Here is a 23,524-nt window from a genome sequence, read left to right as displayed (position 1 = left end):
ACCGGTTTCTTCCCTTTCGTGTCCTGACGCTAGCCTTGCTCGGACGTCGGTGGGAGGAGCACGCTCTTGAGAGACGCAGGTTGCTGAGCACCCAGCGGGGTCAGCGCAGCCAGCGTGCGGGAGGGAAATTCTCAGCGTGCACAGGGAAGGGGGGGAAGGGAAGGGGGCATTCTGTTCGGTGACTGGGCTATAGCCTTGAGAGGCCCTCAGAGGTGGCCCTCGGTGGGTGACAGTCACAGAGGACAGGAACCCCAAGCAGAGCCCTGTGCTTCCATGCGCCTCAGCCTGGCCCGGACACGGAGGCCTGGCTGAGACCCCTTCATCGGCACGTTATGTACCTGCGTAAGGGGACACCCAGCCGTCTCTCCCCTTCAGGATGGGCTTAGCAGGGCGAGGAAGTTCGGAGGCAAAGGAACCTGGCGTCCGTCCATCCACAAACAAAAGGCGGTCTGCCCGCACGATGCAATGCTCCTTGGCAGCCCTGGCTGGCATAGCTCAGTGGACTGAGCGTGGGCTGCGAACCAAAGCATCGCACGTTCGATTCCCAGTCAGGGCACATGCCTGGGTTGCAGGCCACGGCCCCCAGCAACCACACATGGCTGTTTCTCTCTCTCTCTCTCTCTCTCCCTCCCTTCCCTCTCTGAAAATAAATAAATAAAATCTTAAAAAAAAATTAAAAGAATTGCTTCTTGGCGTTCAAAGACGAGGAAATCCTATCTCATGCCACCACCTGGATGAACCTGGAGGCCGGGAGGCCAGGGGTGCGTGCCAGTCACAAAGAGGCAGGCGCTGTGAGGTTCTCCTGGCGTGAAACGTGGGCCATACTCCCGTTCCCAGGGAAGGAACGTAGAACGGGGTTCCCAGGGGCTTGGGGAGGGGGAAGGGGATTCCTGTGGTTGTGGGGCGCTCCCCTTTTGCGAGGTGGAAAAGTTGTGGGGATCTATCTTCAACCATGTCCACAGCCTCCGCGGGACCGGACTGACACACAGGTGTGGGATGGAGGCTGGGTGTCGTGGGGCGACAGGGGCCCCTGTGAGAGCACTGAGTCCCAGAGATGTTTCTCTCTTTGTGTCTGTGATGGAGGAGAATGGTTTCTCGTTGCATTGCCTCCGGAGGCCAAGGACAAAGACGGCCAGGCAAATCTCCTCCACGGCCCACGGAACCGGTACCCGGATCTCAAACAGTGCCGGCTGTGCCTGTTTTTTTTTTTCCTTGTTTTGTTTTTTCCCCCCCTCAGAAAGTGTATTGCCAGGAGCGTCGCTTTCTTAAGTGGCTCGGTAATGGCTTATTGATTCCACACCTCCACTCCCTCCCGCGGCCCGGCCTCCGATGGATCACCGAGGTCAGGATGACATTGGCAATGCATGTGTGGCCCGCGGTGATAACGCCCACAGGCCAGGACTCGTGAGGTAACACCGACAGCTGAGCAGACACTGGCCCCTTTCGCTCTGAATGTTCCCGCTCGGTTTCCAGGGCGGCATGAACCGTGGGGGGTCGGGAATCTCGGGGGTGGGGGGGGTGGCGCTCTGCAGTCTGTGCGATGCGCCTTCAGGTGGGGAGGGGGGCGCGAGGGAAGAGCAGCCCTCATCCGCCCCAGTCCACTCCCCCAAACCTCAGAGGTCTTTCCTTCCACCTTCCATCCCAACACACGGAGCAATACGTATTTTCTAAGCGCTTCCGATCAGGGCCGCAGGAAGCAAGCTCGAGGGAAAGATGCTGTTTTCGTAGTCCTCAGTTGGTCTCCCCCACCGGTGAGCTCCAGCCCCAGCCTGACTCCGAAAACCCGTCCCGGGATGAGCTGCCTTTGTGCTCTGTTTTCAACCACCTGGCTGGTGCGCACGTGCAACCCCTTCTGAAGCCCCCACTGGAGCCCACTGAGACCCTGTAGCGAGAGCTCGTATTTGTGTGTGTGGCTCTCTTCATCCCTGTGGAGGAGAAGAACTCTGTCTTCCTCTGCGCTGGGAGCGGAGGCGACGCCCGGCTGGTCCCCGGGCCGTTCTGGGCTCCGCACGCAACGGCGCTGCAGCCAGAGCCTCGTCAGGCGCCGCTCCCTGGGTGGCTACGTGTTTCCACCGCGTGACGGTCTCACAGGCTCGTGAAGCCCGCCACCGCGCTATTTTGGGCTGGGAACCAATGCGTGACGCATCTCGGAGCTGATGTTTTTCCATCGCTAGCAAAAAATGTTCTGCAAGGGAGAGGAAAAGCCACCCACGCAAAGTGCGCTTGGACTGGACTTTTTTTTTTTTCCTTTTCTTCCCCTATTGATGTGGAGCTGTTGACGCAGAGAAGCCGGCAGGAAGGTAACACCCCCCCCATGCCCACCCCCCCCCCCGTTGGGAAAAGACACCTACAAACCCTCCCTGCTCCTGCCTTCTTTCTTCCGCCCACAGGTCCTTTTCGCGTGCGTTTGTTTCCCAACAAGGCACCCGGCGCTTGCAAAGACGCGCGCTGGAAAGGACCCGTCCGGGAGCCGGCAGGGCGAGTCTGTAAGAGTCGGAGAGGCCGCGCGCGCGTGTGATTCTCCCGGCTGCCCGCCCCGCCGCGGTGAGGAGGAGGAAGGCTGGGCCGCAGCCTCGCGGGAGGCCGGACGCCCTCGGTCAAACCCGAAATAGAAGGGAGGAAACTTGTCCGACGGGAGTCCGAGGGTGCCGTGGACACGTGCGCTGCGACGCGGAACGCGGGGGAACGTTCTAGAAACGCGCCGTGTCCCGAGGGGGCGGGCAGTCGTGTACATGTGTATGCAGGTAAAACACACACCTTGAGGGTGCGCTCGCTGTGCGCGGGTCCCACCTCAGAGGTGAAAGGTCAAAGCGCAGCGCGAGCCCAGGCTGGTGGAGAAAACAGCGCAGCAGGTGGAAACCTGGTGACTACCAAGGTCAACAAAGGTCATTCACACCAGGGCCTGCGCTCTTCCGTCTGACCTCCCGCTTCCTGGTCCTCCCCTCCCCCACCGCACCTTCCTCTCCTCGCCTTTTGTTACCTGTTCCTGCGTTCTTCACCCAGAAGCTGGCACAGAGAGGTAGCATTTTAAGAGCTTAATATCAGGTTACTCCTCTTCCCCTCTTGAAGGTGTTCTCTTTTTTTTTCAGAGAGAGAGAAACATGGACTCCTTGCCCCACCCATTCGAGGGTGCATGGGTTGAGTCCTGCCTGTGGCTCAGCGGGGGATCGAACCCACATCGTTGAGGCATCTGCAGTGCATTCTCTAACCAGCTGAGCTACCCGGCCGGGGCCCTGAATGCGTTGTGCTTCCGTCCTTACATGTGGAGGGACAAGTACAAAATGCATCTCTCGCCCTGCCCGGGTGGCCCGGTGGGTTGGCGCCTTGCCCTGGGCACCCAAAGGTTGTGGGTTCGATTCCTGGTTGGGACACGTGTGGGAGGCAACCAGTCTATGTTTCTCTCTCTCTCTCCCTCTCTCCAGTTGCTGACCCACACTTCGGGGAAGAGTACCGGCAGGATTTCTTGTGCCTTTTCAGTTGCTGCAAACACAGTCCGGCCATGTGTGTATCCCCTTTTCTATTAGTGAAGTTGTTATTATTTACTGCCCCCACTAAGGGAAACAAACCCAGCTCTTTGCCCCAAGAAGCTCAGACGTCCTCCGCCAACCGTGTTCTCTCTGGGTGCTGGAGGGGACAGCGGCCAGCGTCTGCTGGGATCGGAACCTCTGCTCGCGAGTGGGCCTGTTCTGGGGGGGCCCCTTCCCCGGCCCTGAAATGGAGCCCCAGCCTGATTTCCGGGGCCACAGGCGTCTGTGATTCTGCAGTTTAGTGGGGGGATGACTTTTGGTTACTTTTCGGAGATCAAATAAATTGTATTCCTAGCCCTGGCTGGCGTAGCTCAGTAGATTGAGCGCAGGCTGCAAACCAAAGTGTCGCAGGTTCGATTCCCAGTCAGGGCACATGTCTGGGTTGCAGGCCACGGCCCCCAGCAACCGCACATGGATGTTTTTCTCCTCTCCTCTCTCTCTCCCCCCTCCCTTCCCTCTCTAAAAATAAATAAGTAAAATCTTAAAAAAAATAAATTGTATTCTTTTTATTAAAAAATAAAAAGAACGTTGTGTGTATCCTGGTAACTCGGAGGACTTTTGCCCCTGCCTTTTCCCTTGGGACACGATGAGATTCCCATTTCGTCAAATGAGCCCCCTTCACCTGTACAACCGGGGGGCGGGGGGGGTGGCGGGGAGAGCATTCAGCCTGTTCCCAGAGCCGCGCCAGCTTCGCCTGTGTCTCTCTGCGTCTGAAGCCTTTTCGTGACTCCCCGGGGCGGGGGCCAAGGGGGGGGTGGTGACCTGGTCCCCATTAGGCAGCCACAGCTGATTCTGTTGCCACTCAGCTCCAGCCACGGGCCACCCCTAATCTGCATCCCTTCTGTTTCTACGGACAGACCTGTTCCGGCCCTTTCCCCAGGAATGCAATCACGTGACACTCGACCTTGGGTCTCCGGAGTCTCCGCGCGGCGGCGTGCTCTTGAGGTCCATCCACGTTTTACAGCCGCTGCCAGAAATTCATTCCACTTATGTTTCAATGAAAACAGCGTTCAGGAATAATCATCCTTTCAGGCACGCCGTGGGCCGCGGAGCTCTTTGCTGATGGAGCGCCTACTAGGCGCAGGGCACTGTACTGCGTCCAGCGTGATGTCAGAGTGGGTGCTGTTTCCCACGTGAGCCTGGCCGGGGAGTCGTAGGACAGGAGCACCCCGGGGCCCCGCCTGCACGCCAGCGTCTCAGACGTGAGACTGACGCAGCCAGTAGGGCTGCATCTCTCCACGTTTCCTTTTCTCCGACAGATCCACGCAAAAGGCAGCCAGAAAATGTTTGTGAGAACAACATGAAATTTAGATGATTTAACAAGTGTTTGTTTCCCGTTTATTTTCGCCAGCGGACGCACGGAATGGCTATTTTAAGAGTGCCTCCGTTCCTTAGGAAGCTACAACGGTTTTCAGTGGGAAAAGAAATTCTCTAAAAGTGTCAGATCCATTAAGGAGTAATAACAGATGCGATTTGCACGGAAGGACGGGGTCTTTCTCTTTGTCCAAGTTTCCGTGTCCGACGATTTGAGTTATAAACGTTCCCTCCCAGAATTGTACCTGCCTTTCACATGGATGTATCCGTCTGGTGTTTCCTTCCTCAAGCGTTTTCTCGGGGCAAATAAACTATACAAGGCCGGGCTCCTGCCGCCGTGTTCCTACCAGGTTTACGCACAGCGTCCAAACTGTGCGCGGAAGTCCTCTGGAGGCTGTTTGTCCAGGACCCCTGACGGGCGGTTCCAAGACTCTGAACTGTCTGCACCGGAAGCGCAGGTCGAGACGGCAGCGGAGACCTCGTGAAGGAGCAAAACCCCAGTCCTGCCCGTGGGCCTCCATCCTGACGGAAACACGTCGTGTACAGGGATAAGGGTGGGTGGACAGGTGCCTGTGTTCGAGCAACGTGATTTCATGTATCGTGGCCAATGCAATGGTTGCGTGCATGGGGTCACACAGGCGCAGCGAGGTGCTATGGCTGCTGAGATTCTTCCCCCTCTCTCTTGGCAAAGGGGTCTCCGTGGCTGGTCCTGCCCCCCAGGGTCCCAGGATCATCTGGGGCCAGTCTCCGAGGTCCGGTGTAAAATAGGGAACCTGCATCCTTCACAGGCCGGCACGTGCTTTAGGGAGCAGGCTGAGGGCGGGAAGGACCGGATGAGAACACCGTTCTACCTGGGACCGATTCGACGGTCACCTTCGAGGGAGGGGGACGGTGCGGCCGGCCCCCGAGCGTGGACGTGGGTGAGGGCCTGCAGGGCCCACTTGGCGAACACCAGTCCTGCCTCGTGAGTGACCGTGGGAGGCATAGTATCCCCGTTCGCCAGCCCAAGGGTCTTGGCCAGGGCACTCCCTCGGAATGCCTTCACCCCCCTTTCCGTCTTTCTGTCCACACCCTTTGTCGTTTGTCCCACGTGTGCAAGAGCTGGCATGAAACAGAGGGAGCTCGCCTCTTGTCCTTTTGCAGCTGTATATAATCTTCCCTTCCGATGCACCGCCTCCCCTTCCCAGGCCCTGCTGTGGAACTGGGAGTCTCTGCTTCCCTTTGCTGAGTGTTCTTCTGGGACCGGGAGTCAGGCGCCCCACCACGCCTGTGCTGGGCCCCAGCAGGACGCCGAGAACCAGGAGGTGCGCCTCCGTGCAGGCGACCTCGGGCTGTCTTCCTGCTGTGCACACACCTAGGGCACCCACGAAGGGAGGGGCCGAAGAAGAGGAGGGTGGCACTGGGGTGCTTGGGGACAGGCAACTGGTCCCCTCCTTCCCAATGGGCCGCCAGAGCCCAGTTCCTAGTCCCGGAGTTCCCTGCTGGTCCTTCCACTCCTCCGTCCCCACCGGAGCTGGCAGGGGCGCCAGCCAAGGTGGCCACACACCATGGGCCCCCTCGGCCCCCAGCAGCAGCAGCAGCAGCAGCAGCAGCAGCACACAGGTCTGCCTGAAAGCATTTGTGCAGTCTCACTGACCTCTTCCAGAAAGATACGTTCTTTCTCCAGCTTCTTGGACAAAGTAACTAACTGTGTGACCTTCACAGGCTGCCAGGGGCTGGAGTAGTAGCCCCGCCCGTGGTGCTGAGGCTCCGCTAGGCCATCAGGGTGCTGTGGCCACCCAGGTTCCCCCTGCCGCCCCGCCCTGCCTCCCTGCAAGGACTGGCCCCTGGAGCATGGGGGCCGGTGTGCAGCCAGCCAGAGCCAGGCAGGGCCGCTCTGAGATCCACGCCCGCTGGGGCCCTCTGAGCCTGCCTGCAGCGGGTGTCCCCGGGGAGTGTGGGCACATCCCAGCCTTCAGGTGCGGCCCCGGGCGGTCCAGGACTGATGTACGGTGCCCCCCGTGCAACTGGGCGCATTGCATGTGAAATCATGTTTGCAACCCACACAGAATGGCCTCGGGGTGGAGAGAGAAGACAGAAGGAGGAAGAACAAGAGGAGGAAAGAGGAAGAGGAGGAAGGCAGGGGGAAGGGGAAAAGAGAGGAAGAAGGGGGAGGAAAGGGAAAGTGACACAAAGAGAAAGTCCAAGAGAGGGAGGAAGGAGGAAGAGAGGAGTGAAAGGCAGCAGAGAGGAGAGGAGAGGCAGAGGGAAGGCAGGCAACCAGAAGGGAGAGAGAGGGGAGAGGGCAGAGGCGCGGAAACCTCCGCCCCCGCCCTCCGTGGCCAGGCTGCGCAGCTGCCCCGGCCCGGGTGACCCCTCCCCTTGGAGGCCCTCACGCTGGACGGTCCGTGCCCCGCTCCGCCCAGGGAAGAGGCCGCTGACCAGCCCTGCCCAACGGGCAACAGCCGGCACCTGATGGCCGATTTCCTCCTTGTAAATAATTGAGTTGGTCCTGGGTACACTCAGACCCGGCTCGGGTGACTTTGGCCCGACCGCGTGTGGGGTGCCTGCCCAGCCTGGCCCGACCGCGTGTGGGGTGCCTGCCCAGCCTGGCGTGGGGCCCTCTGAACCTCCGCGCTCGCTCGGCGGGGCGGCTCCCGAGTCCACGCATGGGGCTGCGGCCAGGAGGGGCAGAGGCCGGACCTTTGGGACCGCCACCTGCGGCCCCTCTTCCGCTCTGCGCTGCTTTCAGAGCCGGCACAGCTTCACTGCCGGGCACGGGTCCCTGGGGTCTGGGCACTGAACGCCAGTCATGCCTGACAGGGTGGGAGTGGGGGGCGGCGTCCACCCCCCCCAAGGGCTCCCGAGCCTCCCCAGTTCCTGCTGCCCCCAGCCAGGCCAGTCCCCTTTGGCCCAGCTGCAGGGACGCTGCAGGCTTGGAGAGGTCACCCGATCAAGCTCGTGTTGCCCTAGGGAGCCCAGACAGAGGTGGTTTCCATCTCCCTCCGGGATGAGCAGCTGCACCATGGGCGTGTCGGGGACAGAGAAGCCCTCGGAGCCAGTGCCGTGGGTGTGGGGGACACCCCCCCAGGTAGCCCCCAGAAAGCCTGGCCTTGTGGGGTCCCTCCACTAGAGTGTGGGCGGGGCCCCTGTGTGCTTCTAGCCCATGGGATACGGTAACGGTGAAGGAGTTTTTGCGCATGTCTGTGAGGCCCCAAATCAGGCGACTGTGAGTTGCTCCTGGGGCACCTGGAGGGACACTCTAAACTACCGTCCAGGGATGTGTACAATGTGAGGTCAGAAGAAGTGTGGCTCAGAAGTGTGGCCCCTAGTGGCTCAGAAACGTGAGCTATGGCATGGGCACACGCATTCCCGTACCCCCTTTTTATTTGCTTTTGTTAAGGATTTGATTTATTTATTTTTAGACAGAGCGGAAGGCAGGGGGAAAGAGGAGAAAAACATCAATGTGTGGTTGCCTCTGGAGCGCCCCCTACTGGGGACCTGGTCTGAAACCCAGGCATGTGCCCTGACTGGGAATCGAACCGGCGACCCTTTGGTTCACAGGCTGGTGCTCAATCCACTGAGCTATACCAGCCAGGGCCCCCTACCAGTTTTTATTTTATTTTATTTTATTTTTTCCATTACCATTTCACCCCCTTATACCTTCCTCCTCTCCCCCTACAATCCGTGTGCATGATCCCTACCCCTTTCATCATTAAGCTTTGAACATAATTTATTTGTAATTCTCTTTATAAATGACTTGGTATTTTCGTGACCATATTTTGAGTGATATTTAAGGCAGAGCATGAACACTGTCACGCAATTCCGTGTTACACAGAGACAAGAAATTCTGCTTTGGGATCCCATGCACACGCACATGTGTGTGTGTGTGTGTGTGTGTGAGCTCCAAAGCAAGGCTGTTCCCCAGTTGTGATGAGGCAGTTGGGGTCCGTCCGGGGGAAGACGCACACTAAGAGATTTACTCTAAGGAACCGGCTGGTGCTGTATTGAGGCAAGGATGAAGTGTGTGGAATGTAAAGGCTGAAAATGCCGGCGCTGGAGAAGTTTCTTCATTTTCCAGGGCATCTCAGCCCTGCTCGGAAGGCCCTCTCCCTGACCTCCCGAGGCCCGCCCAGAGGGCGCGGGCTCCCCTCCCTTGCTCCAGGCCCACTGATTATCGAGTCTGCAGAATGCCTTCTCGGCCACACCTAGATCAACGTGTGTGTGCGGTGGGTTGAACTGGGTCTCCCCGCCCCCGTACGGAACAAAAAAAAGATATTGAGTCCCTGAGCCCCGGTACCTGTGACAGTGACATTATGGCTATTACTTTTAAAGATTTTATTTATTTACTTTTAGAGAGAGGGGGAGGGAGGGAGAAAGAGAGGGAGAGAAACATCCATGTGTGGTCGCCTCTCCTGTACCCCCCACCGGGGACCTGGCCCACAACCCAGGCATGTGTCTGCTGACTGGGAATTGAACCTGCGACCTTTTGGTTTGCAGGCCCATGCTCAGTCCACTGAGCCACACTAGCTAAGGCTCTCAGAGACTTTTTAAGATTTGTACATGACCTGCCCACATAACTGATCTTATAGCAGACGGCTGTGGTCTTGTAAAAATGACAGCCAATAAAGGAAGTCCTTGCAGAGGGAATTCCTTTCCGTATCCCAGTGTGTGCCCCGAATCTGCTAGCTTTTCCTTTTTTTAAAAGATTTTATTTATTTATTTCTAGAGAGGGGAGGGAGAAAGAGAGAGAGAAACATCCATGTGCGGTTGCTGGGGGCCGTGGCCTGCAACCCAGGCATGTGCCCTGACTGGGAGTCGAACCTGCAATGCTTTGGTTTGCAGCCCGCGCTCAATCACTGAGCTACGCCAGCCAGGGCTCATTTTTATTTTTTTTAAGTCACATTTATTGAGGTATAATTTACACACGGTAATGTTCACTTTTTTGGAGTTGACTTCCACAGGTTCTGCCCAACGTTCAGAGGCCCCGAGTCAGGGCATGGAACAGTGCGATCACCCCAAAAAATGCCCCCTCTACAGTCAAACTCGCACCTGACGCCCAGCCCCGGCATCCAGGGATCCGCGTTGGGCCCCGGAAGTCTGGCCGTTTTCAGCACACCCAGGTACATGGAACCCCAGAGCAGGCTGCGCCTTGAGTCAGCTGCTCTGACTTTGCGGTTGACCTTGGAGGTCCATCCCTGACTCTGCCCAGGTCGCAGGCCTGCTCCTTGTGGGGGCTGTCCGAGCCCCGCTGTCTGCACTGACCGGGGTGCCTTCACCTGCCCCGCCTCCGTGTCCCCTGCGGTGTGCCCGGGTTCTGTGGAGCGGGAATAAAGCCGTGTGCTGACAGATGCTTGCGTGGGCCTCTCCTCTCATTTCTCTCGGGCGTGTACGTAGGAAGGGGATTGCTGGGGTGGATTTGCCCACGACATACATGTGACCTTACGGGGGCTGCTCATTTCGTAACAACGGCATCAAAAAGGCTTTAGGACATGGGCATCAGAGGAAAATGCAAACGTTCATCTGCATTTTTCTTTTTTAGGAGGGAAGGGAGGGAGAGAGAGAAAGAGAGAGAGGGATCATTTGTTGTCCCACCTGTTCATGCACCCACTGGCTGATTTGTGCATGTGCCCGGACTGGGGATCGAACCCGAAACCTGGGCGCATCAAGACTGCGCTCTCACCAAGTGAGCTGCCCGGCCAGGGCTCACCTGTGCTTCTCTCGAACCTGCTGGATTCTCTCTCTGTCACGGCGGCAGGGAGCCGCCCATGTGAGAGACGACCTTGTGCAACAACGCTTCGTGAAGATCATTCCCCTTCTCCTGGCTCCCTCCGGAAGGTGAGCCTTAAGCACGAAATGCACAAGCAGAACGCAAAGGGAGGAGAAAAAAATCACTTCACTTCTCGCAGTGTGAAATACAGTTCGTGTCCGAAGAGAGAGGGGAAGGGACGGCCTGTGAAAATTGTAACCTCCTGTTATTTTGTAGCTAGACAGCCGTGTGTTATTCGGGGGAAACTGGGACTCTTCCCCCCCTCCCTGCACTTGGGGTGAAGGCAGGCAGCATTTGCTGCCGTGTTTTGGGGTGCTGCGGGGCGGACGAACTCTGAGATTATTTCCCCGGGCAGAGCAATGATGTCCTGCTGGAAGCGCACGGTTTTCCCAGCTGGATTTGCGTGGCACGTGCCCCCTTCGGGGATCAGGCACCCTACCAGGCCCGTGCCGGGGGCAGCATGCAGCCCCTGCACACACCCACAGCTGGGTGCCCTGGAAGCTGCGAGGCCACCTTCCCCGGTGGCGGCAGGGACTTCGAAGTCGTGACTAGATTCTGAACCTTGCGGTGGGGAGATGGTACCGGACCGCACGGTCGGCCCAGTGTAACCGCGGGAGAGCGGAAGAAGCGGGCGGGAGAGGAGCAGGCAGGAATAGGGGGCTGTGGGAATGGACCAACCACTGCCAGGGAACGCAGGCCCGACTCATCGAAGTCCTGCGAGACCCCGTGGGAGCTCTGACCTCGGAGCGGGCAGAGAAGGCATGGTCTGGAGCATCATCAGTGAGCTTGCGGTCATCTGGGGCCCCCCCACAGTCCAGACTCTCTGGGGCTCAACCTCCCTCCTGTGCAAAACGAGGATGATCACCCTGCATCTCCTCCACCCCTTCCGAGGTTGCTATGACGACAGGGGAGGTCATCTTGGCGAACGTGTAGGCGACCGGCAGGAAACTGTGCTGCAGAGGAGGCACGTAGTTACTATCCCTTCACTTCGGCCTTGGCTCAGCAGCGTCTGCTCCCGTCAGAACAGTCTCCTGGTGGCCTGGACCCTCCCTGAGCGGGTGATGGCCGGAGTGCCCAGGCATCTCTGCCCTGGGAGCCCCCAAAGTGTCCTAGGACGAAGTGAACGACCTACGTGAGCAGCCATCCCCTAGAAACCCGGGCCAGCGCACTGTCTGTCTGCAAGAGGCCGCAGAGGGACCGGGAGTGATGATCTGGGGAAGCTCGCTGCCTCAGCCACCTCACTGCTGTGACACGGCGGTCACCAGTGAAGGACCACGGGTTCCAGCCCCCTCAGCAGGAAGGTCTCCGCGCCCCCCAGCAGGGATTGGGGGGGCAGGGGGCGGAGGTGCGTGAACGTGCTTGGGGAGACCCCGCAGCTGTGCGGCCACGAACCCCTAACTGGAAAGCGGCGTTTGGGACAACCACGCACACGGAGAATGACAGGCGGCGGCACTCACGGTCTCTTTACTTTGTTACCAGTGGGTCCCCGGCAGAAGTGGGACGCGCTGTTCAGAGCAGGTCACAGCTGCAGCGGGCCCTGTGCCGGCCGCGCGTCCTCCCTCCGCAGAGGCAGGAGTTACCAGAATCACCTCCGGAGCTCAGCGCAGGAGGTGCCGAAAGGGAAGCACAGCCTTCACCCCACTGGACTTCTGGGAACACGGGGATGACTATGTAGACACTGCTGGGGTTTGGTGGGATCCTGTGTATTATTTTACATATTGGTGGGGAGGGATTTGGGGGGGGAGCATCTTTTTATGCATTTAGAGACAAGAGCCCCTACATTGCCCAAGAAGGTGTTAGGCCCAGCGATGGCCACAAAGCCCGTCCCTCACTATTTGTAAGCACTTGGGGCCAGTCTGCTCTGAGTATCGGAGGTGAAAGCGCCTGCCCTCCCGTATTACTGGGGGGGTCAAGGTCAACGCTGTGCCTGAACACCCGCATGCCACCTGCAAGGTGCCTGCAGTGTCCACTGATGTGAAGGGAACAGGACATTCCAAAGGGAAAAGCACAGGAACAACTCCCCCTGCCTTAGTCTCCTGGGTGGAGGCTGCCTCGGCAAAGCACCACCCAGTGGGCGGTTTAAACGACAGAAACCGACGTCCTCACAATCCCCGAGGCTGGAAGCTCCAGGACACGGTGTGGGTGAGCCCGTGTTCCCCTAATGGGCGAGAAGACCCGCGGGATTCTCGGGACATTTTCAAACAGGCCAGACAGAGTCGGAGCTCACCTGCTCAGTTCCTTGACGAACAGCCGCAATCTGGAGGGACGAGTTCCATCATTTTCCCACCCTTTAAGTCACCTGCGTCTGCCAAGTAATCAAAACAAACAAAGAGGCCTTAAAGCAAGTACACTTCGCAATTTCCAAGCCTCTTAACGTTGAGCAGGGCTGGCAGGCCCACTGGGCCAGTTGTGTGTGTGTGTGTGTGTGTGTGTGTGTGTGTGTGTGTGTTTTAATTTTTTTAGCTGCGCGGCTACTCGAGAGTGTGCGGTAGCAGAGAGCCGCGTCCGGGTAAAGCCGAAAGCTGTATTGCTGTCAACTTGTTATTTACTTTCCAAATCTGAATGACTGAGCAAGGCGAAAGGAGAATCAATCAACCACAATGTGACCCTACAGGCGGAAAAAACGCGGCGCTGCCCTCAGCCGGCGGTGGGGGGGTGGGGTGGGGGGGAAGGGAAGCACGTGTAACCGGGGCAGGGTTGCATCATGAGCTCGCTCGGGCTTTCCGTTGCACCCTCGGTTTTTTCGGTGGCCTGGCCTACCTCTCGGCGTCCGCCCGCTCCAGCGCAGGGAGCCTGGGAGCGACGAAGGGCAGGCTCCGGGGAAGGCCCCCCGCCACGTCCTCTGGGGGGGGGGGCCTCGAATGGCAACCGATAGGTGATAAGACACAATCTATTCTGCTGATTCACAAGTATGGAGACTGTGTAAGTGTGTGTGTGTGTGTGTGTGTGTGTTTATGGATGTGCTCTATCATCCTGGTGTGGCGACCGTCGCGCTGCAGCCTTGACGTCGTACAGCCGCCTGTGGCAGGGGAGTTGTCAGGTCGGCCTTTCTGAGGGAGGGCCAGCCCCTTCGCAAACTCACCTCGGGACCCCCCCCCCCAAGCCGAGCCCCAAGAACAACAAATGCTTCAGTGTCCCAGAAAAAAAAAAGAGCAAGTGAGGTTACAGTCTGAAATGCTGAGTGTCCTGGGCTCTGAACGCGAAGCTTATTCTACACCCAGGGGAGGGGGGCCCACTTCTCTAAAATATGCAACAAAGCCGACTCCAAAGGTGGTGGGGGCGGGGGCGCGGATATCTGTTTCATTGAGCCGAGGCCACCTGGGGGGGGGTCGTTGTCCCGGTGCTGGAAGGGAGGAAGGGACGCTGGGGACCCGGGCGCTCCAGGGCTGGGCCGAGTCGGCCATTGCAACACAAACACGCTTTCGAAACGCCCGAGGTCTGAAACCTGTGGGGGGGTGGCGGGGGGCAAGAGGGCGGGGGGAGGTTCCCCCCAATCCCCGGCAGCCCCCAAACCCCAGCTCCTCGCCTCCACCCGCCTGCGTCGTGCCTCAGTTTCCGTCTCCACAAGCACTGCTGGCTCCAACCAGGAGGTGTTTTGCAAACGTGGGGGCCCCCACTTCAGGGGGAGGGGGAGAGGCCATCGGGGTGTCCTCAAGGCCGCCGATTGGGAAGGCGTCCCCCCCACCCCCCCTGCCCCCCAGGCCGGGTTTCGGGGGGTTTGTTAGGGCACTGGGGCGGCTTTTTCTTTGAGGTGGGGGAGGGGGGCTAACACTCCAGGGCTGGCCCGCGTTCCCGGGTCCTATGGGAACCTTGGGGGAGGGGGCGGCCCGGGTTCCGGTCCCCTCGGGAAAGTGGGGGGGAAAAGGCTGGGTTTGGGACTGGGTGGGGGTAGGCCCACGTTGCCTTCCTGCCCCCCGGAGACCACGGGAAGGGACAGCCTTCCCCGCACCCATCCTAGGCGGCGGGGGGCAGGAGCGAGCGTGGGGTGAGGGGCTGGGCAGGGTCGCAGGTTCCCTAGGTTTGGAGAGGGGCTGGATTGGGACCCGGATCCTCCCCACAGGCCTTGGGGGAGGGGCCGTGCTGGGGCGCGGATTCCCTTCCCTGTCGCTGGGGGGGGAGGGGCAGGCCTGGGGGTCCCTATCCTCCGTGGGGGAGTGGCTGATTTGGGACATGGTCCCCCGGGGCGCAGGGGAGGGGCCGACTGGGACGCAGGGGGCCCCTCTCCGAGGGGGGGGGTGGGGGAGGGGCGGGCCGGGGCGGCCGAGGCCGCCCCCTCGGCAGTCCTCCCGGCCGGGGTCGGCGCTCTGGCGGCGGCCGCTCCCCCCGGAGGTCACTGCCGGTGCCCGTCCCTCCCGCCCGCCGTCCCGCCCTCTGTCGCCGCTGCCGCTGCTCCCGCCCCGGCCCCCCCCGCCACACTCTCCGCGCTCGGGAGCGAGAAGCCGCCAGCGCCCCCGCCCCGCCGCCGCCGCCGCCGCCGCCGCAGCGCCTCGGCCGCCATTCGGCACCGAAACTTTCCAGCGCCCGCGCCTCTCGGGACTCGGCGGCGGCGGGGCGGGGGCGGCCCAGGGGCAGCACGCTGCTGCTGCTCCGGGGCGCCGGGCCCTCCTCGGCCGCGGCTCGGCCCGGCTCGGCGACGGCCGACCGGAGGGAGGCTCGGGCGCGGCGGCGCCCCACAAGTTGCCCTGCCTGCGGCGAGGTGAGTGCGAGGGGCCGGGTGGGCGGGAGGGCGCGGGGCCGGGGGCGCAAACTTCTCGGGCGGTGGGGGGGCCCGGCCGGCGGCGGAGGGCGCGCGAACGCTCCGCCCGCCGCCGGGGCTCTGGAGGGGCAGGTCCCCAACTGTCGCCGGGGCTTGGGCGGGGGTGCGGCGCGCTCCCTGCGAGCTGAACAATACCCCAATGTGGCCGCTCCCCAAAGTGCCGGCGCGAGGGGCGCGGGCGGAGGCTGGGGGGGGGGCGCTCCTTTGTTTTGGGGAGGGGAGGCGGCTGGTAAGTTTGGGGAGGCCCTGGATCTGCCCCCCCCGGTCTTCTTTGTCTGCCGCCCCTGGGGCTGGTGGGGCGAATCGGCTGCGCCGCGGGCGCCCCCGTGGGGGAGGGGAGCCCCATTCATCCCTGGGCGCCGGCCGGCCCGCCCCGGACCCAGCGGCCGCTGCTGCGCGGCCGCGCGCGGTGGAGCGCAGAGCGAGGCCCGGCGGCTGCTCTGTTTCCGGGGCGCAGAAACTGTCAAGGAAGTCGGGAGCCCCCGTGCCCGAGCGCAGGGACCGGGCGGGGCGCGACCTTGGCGCATGGGGGGGGGGCGCCCCTGTTCTGGCGCGGCCGCGCAGGGTGCGGACCTGTTGCTCGCGGGCTCGGGGGAGGGGTGACCCCCAGATCCGTTTCCCGGGCCCCTCCTACCTCGGGGACTTCAAGCGCTGGGGCCCAGTGCTCGGAGCTGGCAGGGGGTGCGTCTTCGGGGGTGTCTGTGGCCGCGGGGTGTGTGACACTTGGGGGTCGGCAGAGGCCCGCCCGCGCTGGGATGGGGCCTGCGCTGCTTCACGTGCTTCGCCTGTGCTAGGTCTGCCCCCGGCCCGGGCTCGCTCCCTGCACGGCCTCGCGTTGTGTCTCTCACCCAAGTGCACTGGAAGTTCCAGAAAGTTGAATTCAAGTCGGAGGTGCCTCCCCCCGCCCCCAGTGGAGCAGAACCCCCCAAAGAAACAAAAAAAACGCAGCCCCCTCTCGCAGCTGCAACTGTGGCTGCTTTGCATGGTCCCATGTGACTTGACCTGACTTGTGGGTGCTTTTCTCTCCTGACGCGCCCCGCGCGCGAATCCCTGGTTTAACCCGGAGGCGGGACTCGGGACTCAGAGGGAGGGGGGCGCTGGGCTGGGGGGGTCCCAAGCCTTGGCCTCGGGGCATGAATGCCAGTGAGGATTTTATGAAAAGTTTACCATTGAGTCATTCCTCGAAAAGATGCGATGAGGGAGGGGGGAAAATAAAAAAAAACAAAGAATGTGGAGTATGGAGCCATGAAGACCTTAAGATGATGTTTTGTTTTGTTTTGTTTTAATTTTGAAAGACGTTCATGTGTCAAATGAGCTGCAGATTTTAGTGGAAAACCACCTCGCTGGGTAAGCTCATCAGGAGAGAACTGGAAGTTCAGCCCGTGACCCAGTTACGAAAACCGGCCCCTCGAGGGGATCGCAGCTGGTGCGCGCACGCACACCGCCTGTGGCAGAAAGGGAGAGCTTTGGTGTCTTCTATCCGGTGGTGCGGGTTTGGCCCCCCTCGGCGGGCTCAGCGGTTTCTGCTGCCAGTCGCGGCAAAGAAGAGATACTAATAGTGACGCTCGCATCTGCCTTATGCAGATGCCGGAAAGCGAATATCTCAGAATTTTGGGTCGTTTCGTCCGTCGTTTTGGTGGCATGATGGCATACGTCGGCGGCTCAGGGAGGCAGTCCCTTGCGTTTTCTCGGGACGGGTAGGTAGATATTGGGGAACAAACACACCCAGGGACTCGGCCGGGCCCGCAGGACACCAGGTGGGAAGCGGGGCTCGCTCAGGGAAGGGCCGGTGGGGCCCGGGGCGGGGCCCCGCCCCCAAGAGCAGGGCGCGTCTCACTGCGCTGAGGCGGGCTGGCGCTGTGCGTTTATCCACGTGTGACGAGCACCGCCGCTTAAATATCACAAGTGCGTTGGTAATTCTCCCGAACCTGATCCCTGCGGGAAGTCTGGGCGTTTGGATAGGGGTTGTGCGCGTGTGGGTAGCGTCTTTGCGGGCCTGGTGTCTTTGTGGAGCTCCGTCTGCGGGAGCTGCTGTTCCGTCGACACCTGGGTGATACCATCCTGAGTCTGTCCCCAGGGTTGTCGGGAGAGTTTTAGGGAACCCCCCTCCCGCCCTGGGTGGCCAGTAGGGTCCCCCGAGTCCAAGTCCATTTTGCCAGGTGACACTGGGCCAGCCAACCAGCCTGCGCCCTCCCGCCTTGGACCTGAGCCGGCGGAAGACAGACTGCTCATCCATCCTCCACTTTGACCTTGAAGTCCCGCCCCTTTCCGAGGGCCGTGTTCTGCGTCTGCGAAAAGGCAAGGGGAGACAGCCGAAGGCGAGGTCCCCACTGGGGCGCCGTGAGGAGGCCGTGAGTGTCCGGGAAAGTTTCGGAAAACTACAGAGGCGCCTGTCCGTTTTCGCTGTTGTCGCTCTCGTGGGCACTGCAATGCCGCGCCCCGAGGAATTGACGGGCACGGACGCCCTGTGGGAAACAAGGATGGTTTCCTCTCTGCAGCGGGTCTGCCGGGTGCCGAAAGGTGCCTAAGCGGCCTGCTGGTGCCTGCACAGCCACAGCGGCCAGCCGGAGTGGCCGGAGGATCTTCTCCCTCCCGGAGCCCGGCTCTTCAGCCCGGCCTTATCTCGCCCGCCCGACGCCCCAGTGTGAATTTTCCCGTCTGGAGGCCAAAGCTCTTTATTAAAGTACACGCGCATGTCCGTTGAAGTCTGCGTGTGCATGCAGACGCCTCTGAACACAGTTGGGAAGTGCTTCCCACAGCCGAGTGGTTGTGTCCCCGTCTGGCGTGGTCGCCCTGCGTGGGAGCCACTGACCGCGGGCGTGTCTTTGGATTGAAGTTGTCTGAGATTCAGCAACACGAACCATTCCGTCCTTCCGGTGGTTGGAGCTGTAACGCCCGCGTTGCACGGTGCAGTGTGGGGTAGCACAGAACTTACAGAAAGCGCTGTGGGCGGGTGCTACTCTGTTGGCGCTGCAGGGATACGTACATTGCTGAAGGGATACAATGTAGCAGCCCTGGCCCCGTGGGTGGCTCGGTTGGTTGGAGCGCTGTCCCGTACACCGGAAGGCTGCGGGTTCGATCCCTGCTCAGCGCGTCTGTGGCAACACAGTCAGTCCATGTTTCTCTCTTCCTCTCTAAAAATCTGTAAACATGTTCTCAGGTGATGACTAAAAAAATAAAAAGAAAACAGTTTTGATGGGGGCAGGGGCAGGTCATCAAAGATTGAAATACTGTACAGGTGGACCTGAAAAAAAAAATCACAAGCACCCTGAATTTCAGCCAGTGACTTTACCCTGGAAAGCGATTTCAGTGAAGGAACTTGTCACCCGAAGTGGTCGGCTGTGGTCGTGTGGGCAGGGTGGGCGAGGTGCTTTGCCGTAATGTTGAATCCCAAAACCAGACCTCTCTGCTGGAGTCCGCCACTGACCGCTTCTCCTCGGGCAAGGCCTTTCGTGTCTCCGTGCCTCGGTTTCCCCCACCTGGAAAATGGCGCCGTCGGTCCCCGAGTGCCTGCCTGAGCAGGTGGTGAGTGTGGCTTGGGAGGGTCAGAGCCCCGGCAGTCCCCATCCTTGAGGCCCGTGCAGGGGGCCGGGAGGCTCAGGCCGCTGCTGCGTTTTGGTCCTTGCTTGTCGTGGACCCCCCCCAGGGCTCCCCTCCGCCCTGGAAGTTTAGGTTCAACGTATTACGGTTCAGTCACTGGGAGTCCAAGTCTTTTGTGCACAACTGCTGACGAGGCGTCCTTCCGACAAAGCGAGACTTCCCAAGAGTCACAGGGGTTTTTTTGTTTTTTTGTTTGTTTGTGTTTTTCTTTTTCAAGATTTTATTTATATATATTTTTAGAGAGGGAAGGGAGGGAAAAAGAGAGAGAGAAACATCAGTGTGCGGTTGCTGGGGGTCGTGGCCTGCAACCCAGGCATGTGTCCCGACTGGGAATCGAACCTGCTACACTTTGGTTTGCAGCCCGCGCTCCGTCCACTGAGCTACACCAGCCAGGGCTGTTTTTTGTTTTTCTTAAATGGCTGAGCGCTCTCTGTTTCCCATCTACTGGGAGCCCGAGTCAGGGCGTTATTTTTTATTACCTTTGCCCTGGTTTTGTTTTTTGGGCGACAGGTGACAGATTGTCTTTGTCCACGAGGAAGAAGAGGGAACGACCCCCTTCCGTGTCTGTTCTCGGGGCGACTTCCCAGACGGCTCCTGGGCCGTTTGTGCCTCCTTTTGCTGCCCCTTGGGACGGCGGGGGACCTTGGGCTGAAGGGTGGGAACCCCTGGGCTGCAGGCGGTTCCGCTCCGGGGGTGGGGGAGGGTCCCTGCCGAGGGCGGTCAGGCCGGGAGGGACCCTGTCTCGAAGGTTCCCTAAGGAGCGTCAGGAATTCGCAGGGAAAAAAAAAAAAAGACACTCCATCCGAGAGAAGTGAACATTTCACCCCCAAAGACATGTTAAAAATAGTTTCAATCCGGAAGCAAGACTCCGGTCCGTTTTGTAAACCCATTTTTTTTTTTAAGTGAGAGAGATAAACTTTTTTTTTTCCGTAACTAATTTTAGCGGGAAGGAGGTCCCTGGCCTGGGAGCGGAGACTGGATGTGACTGTCCCCTCAGGTCCTGCCCCCCCTCGTCCGTCTTGTCCTCGCCCTGCTTTCCCTGGGGTTGACTGAGGGCAGCGCGCTGGCCACGGCGGCCGGAGGGGAGCCACCGAGACCCAATCGAGAGCTGGGTGTGGGAAGGGACGCCCACAGTCCGCATGTTTGTGATGCACAGGGAGGGCCCAGCGTGAGAAAGAGTTTGCCGTCCCCAGAGGGGCAGGCAGCCATGGAGGTTGTGCTCTCTCCGGGCGGCTGCTGTGACTGAAGACCCGGGTGTTCAGGAAGGCGGCGGCCTCATCGCTGTGTTCAAATATTGATGCAGAATCCGGCTGCACTGGCAGCCGTGAAAACGCTAGGTTGCAACAAATGTAGCGTTCCGGCGGGAGAGGCAGTTTGCCTGCGTCTCGGTTCCTTTGCTTTGCGTGGTTCATAGCAGGTGGAGACGCAGCGCCCAGCGCAAGCCTTGAAAGGCAGGGGTGTGTCTTAGAAGGGCAAGGTGGAGGAGATGGGTGAGCATCGGGACCGTACTCTCCGTGTTGAACTCTGGAGTTTGGCCGTCAGCGATGGATGCTGGGTGGGCAGTTCGGGTTCCTGCTGTTAAAGAGCATATGGCAGTGTATCGAGACATTTTTGGTGGTTGTAGGCTGGGGGTGGGGGAGGGGGGTGCCCCTGGCCTTTTCGGGGCTCCTCCACCTGCTGCCAGGCACGGGACAGGCCCTGCCACAGAGAATGACCAAGGGCAGGCGGCGTCCACATGGACCAGCCACGACGCCTGATGGCACGGTCAACTCTGCAGGCTCTTTTCGGTAAGGCCGACAGGTCCCAAGGCGGAAAAAGAATACATGTGTATATATGTGTATATCTCAAGGTGTGTAGTTCTGCAGGCACCGGCGTGTTATGGGGGGGTCCAGGCAGAGTTTGGGGTGCTCCTGGAAGGTGGGGTGTAGTGAACGAACTTGGAAGACCAGTTAGAAACCAGGCCAGGAGGGGCCGGGGGAGGAGGGAGGGGCCTAAAACTCTGTGTCGACACACGCCGCAGTGCAGAGCCCAGGCACCCGTGCACCGTGAACGCGAGTTTCTGGACGGCTCCCTTTTGGTTCTGTCGGTGTCACTGCAGGTGTCTTCCTGTGGGTCAGCATCCGGGTGCCGCTGGGATGTATCAGGGGACAAAAGCCCCAGCGAAATGGGCTCCTCTCTGTCCCCAGACGTGTGGCGCTTAACCTGGATTTGGGGTCGCCCCACCAGCATGCTGTGGGGGGGGGGGCGGGGAAGGGTGCAGGCAGCTGAGGGGAGTTTGTGCTGTTGACAAGGAGTCTCAACGTCTTCCTATGTCGGGGTGACAGCTGGGCGTGAGGTGCACCGGGGGTCGGCAGGGCTGGTCCTGCTGGGAGCTGGGGTCCCCCTGAATCTGCCGGTGGCCCCAAGTCCTGATGGCCCCCAGAGCAGTGCCGGGCATAGGCCCTGGCTGGCTGGCACCTTTTGGCTCCCCGGGGCCATGGTCTGGTCACCATGTTGGCAGCAGCTGCCCGAGCACTGGCTACAATGTGGGGCGAGTCCACGACCTTCTCTTCCCTCGAGTTAGTTTCCTCACCGAGAGAGAGAGAGAGACACGTAATAAGATTCATCTCTCGGGCTGGGATTCCAGGAGACGGGGCTGGAACCGTGCTCGGAGTGCTTGCGTGTTCCCTCTGCTGTGCAGCTGGGCATGGGGCGTGGAAATGGGTCTTCATTAGTAGTCAGGAGGGACGGTCTGAGGCCTGTTGCTTTTTCCTTTGTATCTTTTTTCCCCCTGTAAAGTTACACTTCAGGGCTGGCATGCGTGGATATGCAAATTTTCTAAATGGCTGTGTGATCAGTCATGAATTTGGACACCTGCAACACCTATCATCTCTGCCCGCCTGTCCTGGAGGTCGCATCCGACCTCAGGAGGAACTCCTGGCGGTGAGTCCTCTCCACCACTCTTCCAGAACCTTCCTGCACACGTGGGCGTCCCCCTTGGGCGCACGGGCACCGCAGGGGCTTTCCTCGGATCGCATGTGCGTTGTGGCTGTGGCAAAAAGCAAGAGAAAGCTGAACGGGTCCCTTCCTCGTGTCTGCAAGAAGCCGCGTGGGCAGACGGCAGCTGCCTGGCAGGGAGCTGTCAGGGGTCGCCAGGTTAGCTGAGGCGGGATGTGTCTCCACGCCCTTGCAGGGAACGTTCCCCAAACCTTTCAAGACGCTTAGTATATGAAACGGATGGGCAGGCGGTAGGCGAGACTCACATCTGGGCGGTGCCTTGCGTATCAGACAGGCTGGGAAACAAAGTGGTTTTCGCGTGAGTTCGCTGTGTGGACGGGACACGGATTCCCGGGGCCTGGGCGTCTTCTGGGTTGTGGGCCCGAGTTCCGCGTTGGGCCGCCATTTCTGCTTGCCACCATCTCCTGAGGAGCGGCCCATTTTCTGGAAGAGTCCGTGACCCCGCAGTGTGGCTCGCGGCAGGGGCGTGGTGGAGGGGGTGCTGCCTGCTTGTGTGACGCCTTTCTCATGTGCGTGTCCCCAGGCGTGCCCCGAAGGGTCGTCGGTGAGCTGAGCTCTCACAGCTGCCCCTGCCTCTTGAGTGCAAAGGTTTCGGTTAGAAAAGAAGTAGGTACTGCTGAGATGTCGGCGAAAGTTTCTGGCGGTTTCCCGTGAGCTCAAGTGTACGTACACGAGCAGGTTCTCGTGCCCCCTGCTCTGGCTAGTGTATTCCCTGTGATTAAAATACGCAGTGCAGCCCTGGCTGGTGTGGCTCAGTGGACTGAGCACCGGCCTGCAAACTAAAGGGTCGCAGGTTCGATTCCCAGTCAGGGCACATGCCTGAGTTGTGGGCCAGGTCTCCAGTAGGGGGCGCATGAGAGGCAACCACACATGGATGTTTCTCTCCCTCTTTCTCCTCCTCTTCCTCTCTTCTGTCTCAAAGAAATAAAATATTACATAAGATAAAATATGCAATACAATGTTTAACTTATCATGGGTAAGTTAATTGCATAGTTTAGTGTAAAAAAAAAACGAGCCAACAATTGAGAAGACACGTAGGCTATTGGGGGCTTGGGATTCCTTCCTGTGTGCGTGGCAGCCTCCTGATCTCACGAGACCTTGTCAAATGATTAGAAACGGTGCCCAAGGCCAAGTTCACAGGGCTGCTGCTGATGTCTTTAAAATCGAGAGAGGGGACGGGAGATGGACAGCTAGAGAAACGTTGAACTGTGGTTCCGCTCATTGGTGCGCTCTCCGGTTGAGTCTCGTGTGGGCTCTGGCTGGGGCTCGAACCCACAGCCTTGGTGTATGGGGGACAACACTCTCACCCACTGAGCTGCCTACCCAGGACCACAGGGCTTATTCTCCAAGACGGCCTGTGCCTTGGAGCCGTGTCTCGGGTCCTATGAGGCGGGTGTGGCTGGAAAGCTTAAAAGGACACACCAGCGTTCTTGCTTGCTTGCTTGCTTGCTTGCTTGCTCCCCTTGCCTAGCCTGCAGCATGGCCGTCCTGGACCGCGTGCCTCCAGCCCCGGGCAGCAGACAGGGGCAGGGGCAGCCGGGTCAGCACCCCGCTCCCCAGGACTCAGAGACGCCCTCCGGT

General features: G+C 60.0%; 1 protein-coding gene and 1 long non-coding RNA gene across 5 annotated transcripts in view; one reads left to right on the top strand and one right to left on the bottom strand.

Annotated features, from left to right (window-relative positions):
* Positions 1 to 10,530: 10,530 nt before the first annotated feature.
* Positions 10,531 to 16,236, bottom strand: LOC123829976. Its single transcript, XR_006787674.1, has 3 exons — positions 15,981 to 16,236; positions 12,818 to 12,895; positions 10,531 to 11,699 (listed from the first exon to the last, which is right to left on the bottom strand). It is a non-coding gene; the product is annotated as an uncharacterized LOC123829976 (long non-coding RNA).
* TBL1X (transducin beta like 1 X-linked) overlaps positions 13,381 to 23,524 on the top strand; it is a 108,734-nt gene continuing 98,590 nt past the window's right edge. For 3 of the 4 annotated variants that reach the window (XM_045855878.1, XM_045855874.1, XM_045855875.1), the window contains exon 1: positions 14,990 to 15,286. The gene's annotated coding sequence lies outside the window, so the exon portion shown is untranslated. Of the gene's footprint in view, positions 13,513 to 14,989; positions 15,287 to 23,524 lie in introns of those variants that run through there. The other variant, XM_045855876.1, reaches the window with a different exon arrangement.

This window comes from Phyllostomus hastatus, unplaced genomic scaffold, assembly GCF_019186645.2.
Source record: "Phyllostomus hastatus isolate PE091 unplaced genomic scaffold, TTU_PhHast_1.1 phas_scaffold_12, whole genome shotgun sequence".
Taxonomy (NCBI): Eukaryota; Metazoa; Chordata; class Mammalia; order Chiroptera; family Phyllostomidae; genus Phyllostomus; species Phyllostomus hastatus.
The sequence above is the reverse complement of the archived record's forward strand: the minus strand, read 5'-3'. Positions and strand labels throughout refer to the sequence as shown.